This window comes from Microtus oregoni, unplaced genomic scaffold, assembly GCF_018167655.1.
Source record: "Microtus oregoni isolate MIOR12 unplaced genomic scaffold, Mior012 000015F_ref0000493, whole genome shotgun sequence".
Lineage (NCBI taxonomy): Eukaryota > Metazoa > Chordata > Mammalia > Rodentia > Cricetidae > Microtus > Microtus oregoni.
The window spans coordinates 47,922,023-47,935,116 of NW_024543074.1; positions in this window are offsets into that span (position 1 = coordinate 47,922,023).

Consider the following 13,094-nt stretch of genomic DNA (forward strand, 5'->3'; position numbering starts at 1 on the left):
AGCTTCAGGTCCTAGGGACTCACTCAGGAAGATGGAGCCACAATGGGCCCAGAAAAACCCTGCTTTGCTTTTCAAACCCCAGCTGTGGGTGTTTCTTCCTTTGTTATTCTCACTTTTCACACAGTGAAGATACAGTCATCCCCCCTCTTCCTTTTTCAGATTTGGGGTCTCACTGTGTAACACTGGCTGGCCTGTAACTTGCTGTTCAGACCGGGGCTGGGATTAAAAACCTGTATGACTCCCAGCTGTTAGGATCACAGCTCTCAGCCACTGTTCTGGGACAACCTTTGAAGGTTGTCTAGGAGCCCAGCCCTGGGCGAGGTCCAAGAACTGAGGGAGAGGAATAAAATCCACGCATATTTTCACTAGCCTTTAAGTGAAATTTGATGCGCCTTTCGTTATGAATGGGAGCAGCATCCTGTAGATTTCCCAGTCTAAGTGACTTTCACAACAGAAATCACGGGGAATTTTATCTACTTCAACTAGAGGTGTGGCAGGCACTTCAAAAGAACAGATACACTCATGGTAGTAACTTCATACTTCTGATACTAGTCCTGACTCTAGATCTTACAAGTTAAAAAGAATCAGTGCATTGTCTTTAATCCCAGCGCTCGGGAGGCAGAGGCGGGTGGATCTCTGTGAGTTCAAGGTCAGCCTTGTCTATTGAGAGTTACATTACAGGACAGCCTGAGCTGTTACACAGGAAAACCCTGTCTCAAAAAACAAACAGAAGAAGATGAATCATTGGTGTGTGTGTATGTGTGTATGTGTATAAATATGTATAAATGTATATACTTATATGTGTGTGTATAAATGTATGTATATATAAATATATATACATTATTTTTTCGAGACAGAGTTTCTCTGTTCTTGTAGACCAGGCTGGCCTCAAACTCACAGAGAACCACCTACCTCTGCCTCCTGAGTGCTGGGATTAAAGGTGTGCGCCACCACCGCCCGGCTTTTTCAGATTTTTTTTTTTTTTGTATTTATATATGTTTTTACAAATATTTTTCTGAGCCGGGCGATGGTGGTGCATGCCTTTAATCCCAGCACTCGGGAGGCAGAGGCAGGTGGATCTCTGTGAGTTCGAGACCAGCCTGGTCTACAGAGCTAGTTCCAGGACAGTCTCCAAAGCCACAGAGAAACCCTGTCTCGAAAAAACCAAAATAGAATAAAACAAACAAATATTTTTCTGACATTTCCATTTCAATGGTTTGTTGGAAGGCATTGACTTATAAAACATGGCTCTGTGAAATACATTTCTAACCTCAGCTTTGGAGAGGAAGATGCAAGAGGATTAAGAGTCCAGCTAATAATAGCTCAGTTATTTTTTTTAATTATTTTTACTTGCATTGGTATTTTACCTACATGTGTGTCTGTGTGAAGGTGTCAGATCTTGGGGTTACAGACAGTTGTGAGGGGCTACATGGTGCTGGGAATTGAACCCAGGTCCTCTGGAAGAGCTGTCAGTGTCTCTCCTGCCTCAGTAGTTCAATTTTTAAGAGGAAAAGTGTTTGCTTCTCAACACCCCCAGCTCACAAGGGAGCTAATCAGCCCTCTTCTGGTTTCTGAGAGCACTGCACACACACAGAATATATACATTCATGCAAGCAAAACACTCAAATACATTTTTTAAAAAAAGGAAAAATTAAAAGAGAGTTCAGGGTCATCCTCTGCTCCAAAGGCAGCTCAAGGCCAGCTGCCTGGGTTACAGAAGATCCTACACACACACACACACACACACACACACACACACACACTGAACTGCCGAAGAATAAATAAAAGAGCTGGGCAGTGGTGGCCTGAGCCTTTAATCCCAGTGCTCAGGAGACAAAGGTAGGCAGATCTCTGAGTTGGAGGCTAGCCTGGTCTACAGAGCAAGTTCCAGGATAGCCAGAGACACATAGGGAAATCTTGCCTCAGAAACAAACAAAAAAGAATAAGTAAAAGATTTTTTTTTCTAAATGGTGGCATATGCCCATAATCCCAGTACCTGAGAGGCTGAGGCAGGAGGATTACTTTAGGTTGAACTGTGTAGTGAGTACCAGGCCACCTGGCCTACAGAGTAAAGGTTGTCTCTAGAAACAAAAATCAAACCAAACAAACAAAAAAATACAAACACAAATGCTTTGATGATGATCTGGCCACTACCCTGCCAGAACCTGTTCATCCTGCCCAGGGCAGGAGAGTCAAGGTTCACAGCGCTTGGCAAGATTACAGTGGGGGAAGATAATCAGCCTGCAAAGGCAGACAGCCTCCTAGGTAAAGTGAGTTTAAGGTATTACCCTGGGGAGAGGAGGCAGGGTCTCAGGGTAATTGTCCTCAGTGTATACAAATAAATCTTAAAGGGACAGTGCCCCTTACCCACCAGTGCAGATAGAGAACCCAGTAGGATCCTGCCCCCCCCCCTTCCCCTCTCCCTCCAGTTGTAGGGGATGGATCTTTATGTACTTTGTCAGGGATTTACCTAGGGTTTTTTTTTTTTTTTTGGATCCAATGCAGCCAAGGCTAGTCTTGAACTCCCAATCCTCCAGTCTCCACTCCCCATGTGCTGTGATTATAGTACTCACTGCCTTATTTGAGGCTTTGTCCTAAGATCAAAAAACAGGAAGAGGGCCCCGGTGGCAGTGGCAGGCACACACCTTTAATCCCAGCACTCAGGAGGCTAAGGCAGGAGATCTCTGTGTGTTCGAGGCCAGCCTAGTCTACAAAACCAAGTTTCAGGACAGACAGGGCTGTTGCTACACAGAGAAACCCTGTCTCGAAAAACAAAACAAAACAAAATAAAACAAAAAGCAGGAAGAACAGGACCTAGAGTTTACATTTAAATCTCAAGATGAGCCTTCCTTTGGGCAGGGAGAGGAATGCAGAGGAATGAAGCCAGGAGACCAGCTACCAGAGACAGACTTTATAGGTCAAAGTGCAGAATGCACCATTAAAACCATCACTGGAGAGAAAGCGTTCTGAGAGCAGGCTTTTATTTTATGTGTTTGTTTTTGAAATAGGATCTTTTCTAGTCCTGGCTGTCCTGGAACTTGGTATGTAGGCCAGGCTGGCCTTGAATTCACGAACTCACAGAGATCTGCCCACTATGGCTCCCTGAGCGCTGGAATTGAAGACCAAGCACAGCTGTGAACAGGATTCCACCTAAGCTCCTTCATGTGCCTCAAAGAAGAATCTCCCAGAGTACTCTCTGCTGGAATTAACCAGAAAATGATTCGGTCTCAGAGCCTCAACGGCAGAGAAACCCGGCCACACCCAAATGGGCACCCTTACAGAAGAATTTACAAGTCATGTTATCTTTCCTAAAAATCATTCGTTTGCCTGTAATTCACCCTCGTTAATGTCACAGAGGCCAGATGTCACAGAGGGTGGAGACAGTTACTGCCAAGCCCAGTGACACCTGTTCCATCACAAGGACTCACGTGGTGCAAGGAGATAATAAATTCCCACAAGTTGTCCTCTGACTTCCATATGTGCACTGTGGTGTGTACACAGACACACACACATACACACGCACACATTAAATATACTTAAAACAAAAAAATTAAGCTGGCCAGGTGGTGGTGGTGCACGCCTTTAATTCCAGCACTCGGGAGGCAGAGGCAGGCAGATCTCTGTGAGTTCAAGGTTAGCCTGGTCTACAAGAGCTAGTTCCAGAACAGGCACCAAAAAGCTACAGAGAAACCTTGTCTCAAAAAAATAAAAATAAAAACAAACAAACAAAAAAAAATTAAACTGATATTTGGGCTGAGCCTGGTAGCCCATGCCTTTATTCCCAGCATTCAAGAGGCAAGGGCAGCCAGATCCCTCTGAATCCCAGTCCAACTTATATTGTGTATAAAATGAGCTCCAAGATTCTAAATACCTAAAATAATAAGTAGATCAAAATCCCTTGCTAATGTGTTGTCAGCCTTTAATTTAAATTTCTTTTCTCTTGGGAGGCAGAGGCAGACAGATCTCTGTGAGTTCGAGGCCAGCCTGGCCTACAGACCTAGTTCTGGAGCAGCCAAGGCTACACAAAGAAACTGTCTCAAGCAAACAAAGCCAAATAATTTTTTTTCTGGGGCTTTGTTATTATCAAGGTCTCGGAGCCAGGCGGTGGTGGCGCACGCCTTTAATCCCAGCACTCGGGAGGCAGAGGCAGGCGGATCTCTGTGAGTTCGAGACCAGCCTGGTCTACAAGAGCTAGTTCCAGAACAGGCTCCAAAACCACAGAGAAACCCTGTCTCGAAAAACCAAAAAAAAAAAAAATAAATATCAAGGTCTCGCTACTAGCCTCCAACTCAGGATCCCTTTGCTTCTGCCTTCCCCACATTGAACTTACAGGCTCGGCTTAATTCACAGGCCTATTATGACACCTACATGTGAAAAGTCCAACAGAAACTCACCGTTCTGTACTCTTTTTTTTTTTAAAGATTTATTTATTTATTATGTATACAGTGTTCTCCTGCATGTATGCCTGCATGACAGAACAGGGCACCAGATCTCATTACAGATGGTTGTGAGCCATCATGTGGTTGCTGGGAATTGAACTCAGGACCTCTGGAAGAGCAGCCACTGGATGACTCAGTGGGTGCAGGTATTTGCAACGAAGCCTGAGAGGGGCTCAGTTTGTCTCCCCCAGACTTACATGTGGTTGGAGAGAAAAAGACTCCTGCAAGTTGCCCTCCGACCTCCCCGTTCACACGGTGGCACACTAATGTGTGCACAGTTAGTACACATACTAAATAAACAGGTAAGTAAGTGCAGTAAAGCTTTTCTTTCCTATCACAGTCGTCCCGATTAGACGTAAGAAGGCAGAGGTCCCTAAACAGGCACCTGGGGAAGGATGGTCTGGAGCTGGGCGGGGTGTTTTCACAAAACCTTACTTTTTAAAGTTGTGTGCCCATCAAGGGCTCTGCCAGCTCCGCTCACTTCAGTTCTTACACCGGCTTCAGGGACAGCTCCTGGAACAATGCTCCCCTGGCTCCCCTGGCAGAGGAAAAAACTTCAGAAGCTTTGGCATTAGCAAATAAAGAAACACTTGCCTTGTAATTGGTCTGTGGCTTTTACTGTCTCAGGTCCTTGGCCGGAACTAATCACATGGTTTCACATTAAGGGAGCGGGTTGATTTTATAGATATATAAAACTCAGAACGTTTCCTGACATAAAAGATACATGAGGTTATTACTGTTGCTATTAGGAATTAGAAACAACAGGAATTGCCAGTGGTTTGGGGGATAGGGTGTGGCCACAGGCTTCTAGCCATTATTACAGTGGCCTCCTCTGGAACTCTGGAGTAGACATGGGATCTAGAGAGACATTAGGTCAGTACTCTTGGCTACGACAGATCCAAACCGAACCGAGTCAGGGAAGGTTTCCCACACCTGTAACTCCAGCATTCAGGAAACAGTAGCAGGAGCTCCTACAACAGTTTGAGGCCTGCCTGGTCTATATAGTGATTATAGTCTGGTCAAGGCAGCCCAGCAAGACCCCATCTTTTTTTCTGTCAGTATTGTTCCAATTTTAGTATATGTGCTGCCTAAGTGAGCGTGAAATTTTTTGTAACCTTGGGTTTGTTTGCTTTGTTTTTCTAAATTGTTTTCGGTGTTTATTTTATGTGCATTGTGTTTTGCCTGCACATATGTCTGTGTGAGGGTGTCGATGCCCTGGAATGGGAGTTACCTACAGTTGTGAGCTGCCATGCGGGTGCTGGGTCCTCTGAAAGAGTAGCCAGTACTCTTTAACTGCTAAACCATCTCTCCAGCCCAAGATCCCTTCTAAAAGAAGAAAGAAAAGAGAGAGACAGAGAGAGAGAGAGAGAGAGAGAGAGAGAGAGAGAAAGCTGTAGAGATGGCTCAGTGTGTAAAGACACTTGCCATCAACCCTGATGACCTGAGTTGTACCCCCAGAGACCTACATAGCAGAAGAGAAGTCCCAAAAGTTGTCTTCTGACCTCCACAGGGCACTAATTCCATTTGGATTTTTAGTCTGATCTACTGGGCCTAGTGGAAGATCCTAGTCTAAAACAGTGGCCACAGTACTTCTATAATTTTACTCTGTGTGTGTGTGTGTGTGTGTGTGTGTGTTACTAGGGACTGGATCCAGAGCCTCCTGCGTGCTAGGTAAATGCTATACCATTGAGTTATATCTCCATACTTTTGTTTATTTACTTTTTAATTTTGAGAAAGGATTTCACTAAGGCCTTGAAATTGTAACCTTCCTGCTTCAACCTCACGAGTAGCTGGGATTACAACATCATGAGACCTGGGGCTGAAAAGATGGCTCAGCGGTTAAGAGCACAATAACTGCTCTTTTTTTTTTTTTTTTTTTCCATTTTTGAAGACAGGGTTTCTCTGTCCTGGAACTAGCTCTTGTAGACCAGGCTGGCCTCGAACTCACAGAGATCCACCTGCCTCTGCCTCCCGAGTGCTGGGATTAAAGGCAGGCGTGCGCCACCACCGCCTGGCCCTGACTGCTCTTCCAGAGGACCTGGTTTCAATTCCCAGCATCCACATGGCAGCTCACAGCTGTCTGTAACTCTGAGATCTGACGCCCTCACACAGACATACATGCCGGCAAAACACTACTACAAATAAAAATCAATTTAAAGCAAAGCAAAACAACAACAACAAAAACAACACCACAGGCCTAACTGCTATTGTATTTTTTATTTAACTGGACTAACATTTCCTGACCCAGGCATCTCACAAATGCTAGCCAAGGTCCCCCTTGTGCCTGCTTAGGAACATGGTCAAGCAAAGGGGTGTCTGCAACTAGAGAGAGACCGACACACGTGTATAGAGGAGCTAAGTATCCCTGGAGGCCAAACGGGAAGAAGGGAGCTGGCTGGGAAGAGCCAGGTGAGCACCAACCTGGGTGCCAGTGCTCAGGAGGGTAGATGGTCCACAAAATGCTGGTGCAGGACAGGTAACGGTCTGAGAAAGTCCTCAGAGGACAGTGGTACCCAGGCTTTGGGCATTTGTCACCGCCCCTCCTGGCACTGACAGTGACTGCTCTCCCATCCCTTGACTGCCCAGCCCTTATCTCTCCTTGAATGGCTTTTCAGTAGGGCTCCTCCAGGCTCAGGCCCTCTGAACTGCCTAAGACCAAGTTTCTGATTTCCTTAGTCCCTCCACCTCTGGCTCTGCTTTTATCTTTCCAGAATCTTCCTCAACATGCCGACTAGCCCCCAGCTTTGGGAACCTCAATCACCCCACAGGGTAAGTCTCAGGTTAAGGGGTGATGGAGGAAGGAAAAGACCTGGAAAAAGGTCAAGGCAATCAGATTCCCATTCCTACACTTTCCTGAGCCTTGAACCCTGTACCTAAGGGTACAGCGCCCAGGAGAAAGCTGGGCACATTCTACTTCAGCATAAGAGAGGAGACAGAACGGTAGCTGTCTTAGTTAGGGTGTCTAATGCTGTGAAGAGACACCATGACCAAAACAACTCTTTTTTTTTTTTTTTGTTTTTCGAGACAGGGTTTCTCTGTGGTTTTGGAGCCTGTCCTGGAACTAGCTCTTGTAGACCAGGCTGGTCTCGAACTCACAGAGATCTGCCTGCCTCTGCCTCCCGAGTGCTGGGATTAAAGGCGTGCGTGCGGCACCACCGCCCGGTCCCAAAACAACTCTTAAAGGAAAACATTTAATTGGTGCTGGTTTACAGTTTCAGAGGTTCAGTCCATTATCTTTATGGCGAGAAACATGGAGGCATGCAGGCAGATGAGGTGCTGGAGAAGGATCTGGGAGTTCTACATCTTGATCCACAGACAGCAGGAGGCTGTGTGCCACACTGGGCATAGCTTGAGCATATATGAGACCTTAAAGCCTGTCCCCACAGCGACATACTTCCTCCAACAAGGTCATACTTCCTAATAGTGCCACTCCCTATGGGCCGAGCATTCAAACACGAGTCTCTGGGGGGTCAATTCTATTCAAACCACCACAATGGCCTTGTTTGGAATAAGCAGACTAAAACCAAGTTGGTCAAGGGAAGGCTCAGCTGGATTCTCAGTCAGGAAGGAACCCACCCAAGGCGGTGGACCCAAGCACACATACTTGGGGACAGGTCAAGAACAGCCTCCCCAAGGTAGATTGCAGCCCTTATTCCATGGCTCCTCCTCGGCTCTGTTGGAGTTGGCTCCCCAAACTGGCAAGTTCTCTTGCACCTCTGTGCCCCAAAAAGTTTGCTGCCAACCTAGGGCGCCCAACACTGCCTTGTTCTGCCTCCCTTTTGCCCCTTGGATATGGCTAACAGCTTCCCCACCACCCCTGTGTTTTGCCATCAGGGCCCAGGCCCCGCCCTGGGTGTGGATTCATTCTAGTGTCAAACCCCAGCCCCTGTGGATGGCCCAACTCCAGAGGGACTACAGAGTCCCCAGCCTCCATTGCCCCAACACCTTGGCATTACACAATTCCTTCCATTGTTTTTTCTTTTAGAATATTCTTAATAGCCTTTGGGATATGTCCCCCTTCTTGTCAGAGCCAGAAACCTCCTGCTTGTGCTTCCGCAGGAAAGGAGCTAAAGGAGAGGCTGGGGTGCAGAGTGCTTGCCTAGAGTGCATGAAGAGGGCCTTGGATTTTATCCCAGACACTACCAAAAAATGCAGGGCCTACAAAGTGAACGGCACCCATCTGGACTCTTGACTCCACACCCCAAAAGATAGCAAGCAACCTTGAGAAGCATTGTGAAATCATGGAGGGACCTGAGGAGGTAGTAACAACATGCCAGCCAGCAATAAGGAAAATGGTGTCCAGTACTTGGAGGTGTTGTCCAGAAGGTGGTAAGGGAAGGTGATAATATTTAGGGTAGGAAACTGCCATTCAAAGAAGGGGAAAGGGTTCTGGACACGGGTAAGCGTCTTAGAAAAGGTACCAGGTGGAGTGAACTGGGCATATCTGGGAACTTGGGGTGTGTCACTGCACTGAGTGAGCGGAAGTCAGTGTCTGCCCTAGACCCCGCCATAGACTATTCATACAGAGAAATGCATCTCACTGGACCTAGGTAGAGCAGGGATTTAGAGAGGCAGTGTCCCTGTGACTCACAGTCTCGTGAAGGATGGTCAAGCATCCCAGCCTGAATCCTCCATGGCCTAGCTCCAGCTGACCAGCACTCATCTGGACTCCTGATTCCACAGCCCAAGGCTATCTGTATGCGAGGGAGCACGGTAAAGAAACTGCCAACATGATGCTCCACTAGTAGGGGGAAGGTTTTTCTTATAAATAAGAGAGAATATCCAGAGGCATCTGGAAGAGTCCAGGGCAGAGAAAAAGCGAAGCTGACTGGACATGGGCAGGGCTGGGGAAACAGTGGAGACGGCCAGTGATAGCAAGAGATGCGGGGCAGGTGGGCAGGGGGATAAAGCTTGTTGTTACAAAGACAACAATGGTTATCTGGGAGGAGAGAAGGACCAGGACGCTAGCATGGGGACTTTGAAATGTAGAACAAGTACTTGTGAGTAGGGACTGAGGCAGCCTGGATGCAGGCATGGGCTCCATCCATATGTAGTTAACTATATAGGCATATATCAATGTAAAACCACGTCCTTTTGGTCAGAGACAAGGAAATGACTCCTTTTAGGGATGAAACCCCATTTCCTATTTCCTGAGGAACGCAGGCTTTCATCTAACCACCAGAAATCCTTCTATAGTCCAGTCTGAGCTCATTCCTAGACACGTGGACTACCCGAGACCTAACAATGTAAATCAAACTTGAGAAAACCATCGCCAACCTTAGGGGAACTCAAAGAGACCACACGACAGACAGTGAGTGAACAGGAAATAAAAAGGGAAGGGAAGGCCATGACTGCTCCTAGGTATGGTGGAGGAGAAAGTTTCTTGTAGATAAAAGGAAGAGCGCAGGTAGAAGCAGGGACATCCTGGAGAGTCCAGAGTGGACATGATCAGACTGAACTGGACCATGTGGGGGAGGTGGGAGGAGAAGGGAGAGGGAGAGAGGGAACCAGGAGCAGCAGCCAGGAGGCTAAAGGTACAAAAACCATGGGGTAACCAAAATGTCCAGATTATGTAGGGAAGAGCCTCTGGGGGAAGGGCAGCCCAGCCCTAGGCTGGAGACTTCAAGATAGGGGTCAAGGTAACCCTAGGAACTGAGGGATGCTTTGACAGTAGAGACAATAGGCAGGAGAGGTCCTGGGTCACCTCTGCTCTTCCCCAGAATCTACCTCTCAACTTTGGGTCATTTCTGTGTTACCCCACTCATCCTCCTCTTCCTCACTGACTGCACCGGTGGCTTACACCCCCAAAGGTCAGCAAATAATCAGCACACCTGTGGGGAACCCCCTAGGGAGGAGCAGCTCAGGTCCTCCTACTCCTGACCCATTTCAAAGATGAGGCCAGGCCCTGCCTTTGCAAAGATGATCAAGAGAACTCTCTCTTGATTCAGGTGCCAAGCATATCCCTTTCCTCCACTCTGTGCTTCAGAGGCTGAGGAGGGGCAGGTGGGCTCATGGAAAAGGTATCAGACGTCGTCCTCTGAAAGCTCACTTTCCTGTAGGGTCTCCAGAGGCACCTTACCCCCAAGACCCTTCTCCATCCCCTCTGCTGGCAATGAAATGGGTGAGAGCGGCCGGCCGGCCGGGGGATCTCCCTGTTCTGACCAGAATCATGGGACTCTGACTCACAGCCGCCCAGGCCACCTGACCACAGCAAGCAGAGAGGGCCCTGCCAGGGGGTTCCCCAGCCACCGCCTTGTTTACCTCCCTAAGCTGGCCTGGAAACTGGGGAAAGGGCCTGAACTGCTGTAGGCAGCAGGGCATACTGGCCTGGCCTGAAACCCAGAGGCAAGAGTCTCTATGTCAACTTCCCCAGGGCCCCATTTCCTGACAGTTCTTTCTCCCAGTGATGATAAAGCAAAGGAGTTCCTGGTTGTTCCCTATTGGCTCAGATGTCCGGTAGGAAGCTTGGCCTGCTCGAAGCTCTCAGGCCACTAGGTTGCTGAGTCATGCTGGACCAGCACCTGCCTCTGCCCAGCTCCAGGGTCCTGGTACCCCAGGATTTACCTGCACTAACAGAGGGTCCTGTAGGTTAAGGATGTTTTCCTGAGCTAACAGCTTGATGGAGGGGAACCTTAGACATTTTTCCTTCAGGAAGGGGGCATAACTGTGAACCTCCTAGTCCCAGGGAAAAATCAGTCACACCTGTGTGATATCCCTCCCTTGCTTCTGAGTCTTCCCAGCCTTTGAAGTTTTTCTGCTCCCACAAACCCAGCTCCTAGAGAGGCCCAGGGAGAAGATGGGAATCAGAACATGAGTTCTAGGAAGCTGGTCCAGAGAGCCTGCCTCTGGACTCCAGTCTGTCCAGCATGCCCCTCTACCATGAGTTTGACTCAGAAGGTCTGAGCCCTACTGACAGGGCCATGCCTGGAGGCCTTACAGTGTGACACTCCTCTGTAGCCTGCATCCTTCCCACAGTTGAGCTCCATAGCCTGTATCCTCCCTGCAGCTGGTTTCCTGCTAAGAGCTCATTTGATTTTTATTCTTTAGTTTGTTTTTTGAAAGTCCAAAGCTACAAAGAAACCCTGTCTCAAAAAAAAAAGCAAAAAAACAAAAAAAAAAAAAGGGGGGGGGCTGGAGAGATGGTTCAGTGGTTAAGAACATTGCCTGATCTTCCAAAGGTCCTGAGTTCAATTCCCGGCAACCACATGGTGGCTCACAACCATCTGTAATGAGGTGCCCTCTTCTGGCCTGCAGACATCCACACAGACAGAATATTGTATACATAATACATAAATAAATAAATAAATAAATATTTTTTAAAAAATAAGAAAAGAAAGTTGCTACACAAGCCTGGCCTAGCCTTGAATTAGAACCCCTCCTGACTCAGCTTCCCAGATGCTGGTTACAGATGTGTTGCATCATGCCCAGCTAACAGGTCACTTTTGCCCCACAAAGCAGCATTTCCTAGTTTGGCTTTTGTATCAAGGGTTGAATCTCAGATAAAACACATATTTGGTGCTTTGTCATTGAGCTGTATCACTATGCACCAAATTCCCCACCAAATTCCCCTGAGGTGTAATCCCCATTAAGATAAATTCCCATGAACTGTATCCCTACTAAACTCTATAGCCAACCTTTTATTTAATCTTTTATTTTATTTTTACTTTATTTATTTTTGAGAGCGGGCCTCATGTAGCCAAGGCTGGCTTTGAATTCCTGAACCCCTTGCCTCTAACTCCCAAATGTTAGGATCACTTTCTATTTTGAGACACTTTCACCAAGCTGCTCAGACAGACCTTCAGCTTGGTATCCTCCTGCCTCAGCACCTCAAACAGCTGGGATTACAAACCTGTGGCACAGGACTGGCTAAGGCTGGTATTTTGGTTCCTAGTTGGAAGGCAGGTAGGCTGTCGTCTTTGTCTATGAGGCCAATAAGCCCTGATATGCCCACCCCCACCCCAGGATTAGAGTCTCAATCAATCTCTCTCTCTCTCTGGGCTGTTTGGAATCTTTATGGTTTCAATGAACAGGTTGGGACTGACCATTGATGCTTCACAAGTCCTGGCCAGCCTCCTACAGGGTGGGATTGTGGGAAGTCGTCCCAGTGCTTGTCTAACACCTTCCAATTTGATCCTTGTTAAATTGGGTCAGGCCTAACGGGGTGATATGCCTTTATCCAGTTAGGGGCTGGCCAAGGAGGATGTAGGGGTGAGAAAGTGGGGGAGGGGTGCAGGGGGCGCTACCACCTGGGACACTGAGCTTGGGAAGGTCGGGACAGCATCCTGTGAACCAGCTTGTTTGGCCTCCTGACAGTAAGTACCTGTGTCCTCCTCCTTTCTGTGCTGGCCATCCCCCCTCAGCTTGGGGACTACACTGCTGAGTCATAGGCAGGCCCAAGCCTGGGACGCACCTAGGCTAGGACCCTTACCGGAATTTTCCCCAACAAGTGGAGGCTGAGGAGGGTCTTTTGGGGTGACCCTAGTCTTGGAAGGAAGAAAAAGGAGTTGGCAGCGAGAGCGCCCCTCCTATACCTGATAGGGACCCTGTCAAGGGGGCTCCCGAGCCGCAGTGCCACCAGCCAGAAGGGGCGGGGCGCAGAGAGTCCCCGCCCCATGTAAGGCGGGGCTCCCATTTTCTCCATAAAAGCTGGGCTAG